This window comes from Marmota marmota, unplaced genomic scaffold (genome assembly GCF_001458135.2).
Source record: "Marmota marmota marmota unplaced genomic scaffold, marMar, whole genome shotgun sequence".
In the NCBI taxonomy this organism is placed as follows: Eukaryota; Metazoa; Chordata; class Mammalia; order Rodentia; family Sciuridae; genus Marmota; species Marmota marmota.
In genome coordinates, this window is record NW_025999941.1 from 18,724,849 (window position 1) to 18,730,135 (window position 5,287).

At 45.1% G+C, this 5,287-nt stretch overlaps 1 long non-coding RNA gene across 1 annotated transcript in view; it reads left to right on the forward strand.

Moving 5' to 3' along the window:
• Window positions 1-4,074: 4,074 nt before the first annotated feature.
• Window positions 4,075-5,287, forward strand: part of LOC125616272 — a 66,189-nt gene continuing 64,976 nt past the window's right edge. Inside the window, exon 1 of the long non-coding RNA XR_007346907.1 lies at window positions 4,075-4,565. This is a non-coding gene — a long non-coding RNA (uncharacterized LOC125616272). The remainder of the gene's footprint in view (window positions 4,566-5,287) is intronic.

Consider the following 5,287-nt stretch of genomic DNA (forward strand, 5'->3'; position numbering starts at 1 on the left):
CCCACATGAGCTTTGGGAGGTCACCTCATATCTAAACCATGGCAGAGTGCTAAAACAGGAAATAACCAGTGTGCCGTGATGGTGCATGCCTGTGATCCCAAAGAGAGGCTGAGGCAGGAGGATCACAAGTTTGAGGCCAGCCTCAGCAACTTTGTGAGCCTCTGTCTTAAAATAAATAAAGAGGCTGGGGATGTGGCTGAGGGGTTTCCTGAGTTTAATTCCCAATACTGCAAGTGACAACAAAAGCAAAAAAAAAAAAAAAGGAAAATCCATGAAAAAAATCATGTTTAAGTGAAAGAAGGAAAACATAAAAAGGCTCCATATTGGAGTGACTCCATGTGTATGAAATGTCCAGAACAGGCAAATCCAGAGAAATGGGAAATAGACTAGTGGCTGCCAAGACCTGGAGAAAGAGAGGAGGAGGGGAGGGTCCTGTTTAATATTTATGGGACTTCTACTGAGAATAATGAAGAGTCTCTGAAACTCGATAGTGATGATTGGTGCAGTGTTAGGAATTTACTAAATGCCACCGAACTGTGTACTTTAAGATGGTTAAAATGAGGGTTGGGCCTGGGGCTAGAGCTCAGTGGCTGTTTCCCTAGCATGCATTAGTCCTTGGGTTTGATCCCCAGCACTGCAAGAATAAAAAAAAAAGTGGGCTGGGTGCAGTGGTGCATGCCTGTAATCCCAACAACTCAGGAGGCTGAGGCAGGAGGATCACAAATTCAAGGCCAGTCTCAGCAACTTGGTGAGGCCCTAAGCAACTCAGCAAGTCCCTGTCTCTAAATAAAATACAGAATAGTGCCCCTGAGTTCAATCCCCAGTAACAAAGAAAAAAGAAAGAAAGAAAAAAAGTGGGAGAGGGGCTGGGGATGTGGCTCAAGGTGATAGCGCGCTCACCTAGCATGCATGAGGCACTGGGTTCGAGTCTCAGTACCACATAAAAAAATAAAATAAAGATATTGTGTCCACCTAAAACTAAAAAATAAATATTTTTAAAAAAAGAAAAAGAAAAAAGTGGGAGAGGGTGTTAAAATGTTGAATTTTATTTCAAGTGAATTTTACCTCCATTTAAAAAAAAAACACTGTAACACCATTAAAAAATATGATATACTAAAGCAATATAGAATGTGCTACACTATAATAAATAACATAAATAATGTGTACTATAACTGGCAATGATAAAAAAAAAGTTAAATATTACAGGAAATACCAACACCCAGGATGGCATCTTGATTGACAGCTTGGGCCTTTGTAACTGGCAGCTCTAGAACCAAATGACCAAATGCTGTCACATAATGGCAAGTTTTATAGCCTGTCTGAGCCCTTACTGTCTTCAGCCTTAAAATGAGCATGATTGCTCTTAGTTATCGAGGGATACTTTTCCTGTAGGTTGAAATTAATGATGATGGGGGCTAATGTAGACTTCATTCTTTTTTTTTTTTTTTAATGTGTGAATTGTTGTCAATCTTCAAAGGGATTGTTGCATTAAAAGGGAAGCGATCTGGGTTTGGAGAAAGAACCATATTTTGAATGGCTTTTATCTCCTTATGAGGTTTCCTACATCCCAGGAGAAATATTCTCTGAGCAGCTCTTTAGTTTCTCAAGGAGTGCAGGCATCTACAATAACTCTCATGCAGGATTATGTTGAAACGTAGGCTAAATCGCTCTAACTGGAATTTCTGGATTGGTCCAAGTGTGAACAGTCATGGAATCTACCAGCTGATAGGAAAGATTTTATTAGGAAGAAGGCTTCTTCTTCTCCTTCCCTTCCCCTTGAGGACAACCGGGCTGTCGCCATGCACACCAACACTGCTATTTCTTCTTGTATTTGCATATGGCATCCTCCCAGGTGATTTATGGAGCAAATCCTGACACAGCTCCAGAAGAAACCGTCGTACTCCTTTTCTGTGTCATTTGTAACCAAAAGCCCAGACAAGAGGCAGAAGAGGGTCCAAACCCCAGCTCAGGCCTCTCTGCTCCATACGCGCAGTCCCCCCACCCCCACCCCAACTCAGCCACGGCAAGAAGAGATCGAAACTTCTAGAACCCTGCCTTCTAACCTCTGCTCCTTTTCCTCTCTGCTTCTCCTGGGAGTTGAGGAACGCTGGAAAATAGCTTCAGGGTTTGGCTTCCAGTTGGTCAACCCCGATGCTAATTTCTCTATGGGACATTTTTAATCTCCATTCTTGGCAAGCAACTGCACAACTACAAACGCTGCCAGCTGAGCGCAAATATGTTGAAGGGGGAGGTGTGGGCAGTGGAGAGCTGGATGTCTGGGGAGTGAGGATGCAGCCAAGCTCCCATCCCTTCTCCTACATTCTCGCCTCTCCACCAACTGTAAGAAAGTTTGACTGACACTTTACCCGTTGGTGAAAATAAAAAGGAGCTGAAATCTTTCTTTCTTTCTTTCTTTCTTTTTTTTTTTTTTGGGTATGAGGGATTGAGCCCAGGGGGAACTTAAACCACTAGCCCCCATCCCCAGCCCTTTTTTTATTATTTTATTTAGAGAGGGTCTTGCTGAGTTGCTTATGGGCCTCACCAAGTTGCTGAGGCTGGCTTTGAACTTGCAATCCTCCTGCCTCAGCCTCCCAAGCTGCTAAGATTACAGGCGTGGATCACTGCACCTGATTCTTTTTATTTTATTTATTTATTTATTTTTGCAGATGAACAGAGCACCTTTGATTTTATTAATTTTTAATCTTTTATTTCATTTTGTTTTTATACAGCGCTGAGGATAGAACCCCGTGCCTCACATTTGCGAGGCAAGTGCTCAGCCACTGAGCTACAACCTCAGCCCCTGAAATCTCTTTCTTATCCCACATACCTGATGTGACTCCTCCAACCAAACTGGACACCCTGAATCCGATTTAGCAGTACCTGTACTTCCTCATTCAGGCATTCTTTCCTTCCAGAGCATTTATTGAGTACCTACTATGTGCCAGATAATTTGGTAAGCATTATGAACCGATTCATGCTTTGGTTGAATAAACGTTTACTATGCACCAAGGACATGCCAGGCACTGTTGGAGCTCCTGAAGAAAAAACATCATCAATGAAGTAGGCAAAGACTCTTCTCATTGAGCTTACATCCTCATGGGGCAATACACGAAGGAAAAAAGATCATTTTTGTAGACAGGGGCCATGGAGGGGAAATGGAGATCATGATGCTCAGGACAAGGATCACTGCTGTCCCTGTGGTGGTACGGGAAGACCGCAGGGGTGACTTCATATTTGAACAGAGAACTGCAGGAAACGAGAGAGTGGACCAAGCAGCTGTGTCTGGTGGGCAGTGTTCTAGGAAGAGGAAACAGTGGGATGGACACCCTGGGATGTGGTGCGGTTGATATGGAAACACGAAAACCAAACCACGTGCTGCCGGTGGGGAGACCCAGAGTGTAAAAGAGCCACTAAATATCAAATATGTTAAATATCAAACATGTCCCTCATAGCATCTCATTCTAAAGGGGCTCATGTCAAGAGGAAATTCAGAGAGGGCTGGAGGAGATCGTGAAGACACTAACCCTCATCCAAGGGAAGGACTCCCTTGGGAAATGCAGTTTAAACTGAAATCCAAAGAAGAAACAGAGATTAATCTGTTGAAAAGGGACGGGACTTGGGCTGGGGATGTGGCTCAAGCGGTAGCGCTCTCGCCTGGCATGCGTGCGGCCCCGGGTTCAATCCTCAGCACCACATACAAACAAAGATGTTGTGTCCGCCGAAAACTAAAAAATAAATATTAAAATAAAAAAAAAAAAAGAAAAAAGAAAAGGGACGGGACTGGCCGGGGCACAGTGGTGCACACTTGTCATCCCAGCAGCTCGGGAGGCTGAGGCAGGAGGATCTCAAGTTCAAAGCCAGCCTCAGCAAAGGCAAGGTGCTAAGCAACTCAGGGAGAAGACCCTGTCTCTCAATAAAATACAAAATAAGGGCTGGGGATGGGACTCCGTGGTCGTGTGCCTCTGAGTTCAATCCCTGGTACCAAAAAAAAAAAAGATAAATAAATAAATAAGGAATGGGACTGGGGAACAAAAGATCCAGTAGAATGACTTGCAGGGAATGATGGGAGAAGCTTACCTGTGATTAATTGAAAGCTAAGAACAAGGTGCGACTCATGTGGGAACTTGTGCAGTTTTATATTTACTTCACTGTTTAAATAAATATATCTGCTGCCTGCTCCCTGCTGGACCAGGCTCCAGGGGGATGGGGAGGCAAGGCCTTGCTCAGTACTGTGTACCCAGCACCCACCCAGAAAGTGGCCTGCAGCAAGGGCACGGATTCTGTTTGTTGATGGCTCACTGGCTAGCGAGTCCCGCAATCTGACATAACCACTCAGTCCCTCCATGGGGAAAGGCAGCTGGTGTTCTGTGTCTACTGGGCTTGGCCAGATCCTGGGTTTCAAAAGGCCAGCAGACTTGGCAGTATTCAAAGCTGTGATTTCTGTTTGAAACCCAAAGATCAAAGCTGACCGTGGCCATGGAGAACTCTTCCTACGGAGGAGTGGAGTCCAAATGGCACATTTAGACCTTCATGATACCAGGAGGAGGCCGCGTTCGCATCTGGAGGTAGGGACAGGGCGCTTCTGGGGTGGGGGCTCATTTGCCCATCTGGTACTTTATATTGGAAAGTGAAATGGTCGGACATAAAGAAAATATTGTTCTTTTTTTGTACACCAACATTTTTCGGGAGTACGTACTGGGAATTGAGCTGAGGGGCACTTGAACGCTGAGCCCCATCCCCAGCCCTATTTTGTATTTTATGTAGAGACAGGGTCTCACTGAGTTGCTCAGGGCTTCGCTAAGTTGCTGAGGCTGGCTTTGAATCTGCGATCCTCCCACCTCAGCCTCCCCAGCTGTTGGGATTACAGGCGTGCACCACCGCACCCAGCACATTCACTTATTTTGATACAGGTGTGATATCACCTAAGATACCTCTTGTCACTCAGTAAACTGGTTTCTTCATTGGGAGAAAAAAAGTGTGTTTGTATAACTTTGAGAGAAAGTACAGACATTGAGCCAAGCTGAAAGGTCAACATTTTGGCGACAATTCTGTATATGTGCCTTTTGGATCTTGTTTGATTTGCTTTTGAAATGGCGTCTCACCATGTTGTCCAGGCTGGCCTCGAACTCCTGGGCTCAAGTGAGCCTCTTGGCTTCCAGGGTACCCAGAACTACAGGCATGTGCCACCAGGCCTGGCTCTGGATTTGCCTCTTGGAACTGAGTAACAGAGTTGATGTTTGCCATCTCAGCCTCCCCTCCCTTCCCACTCCCTCCCCTCCTCCCTCCC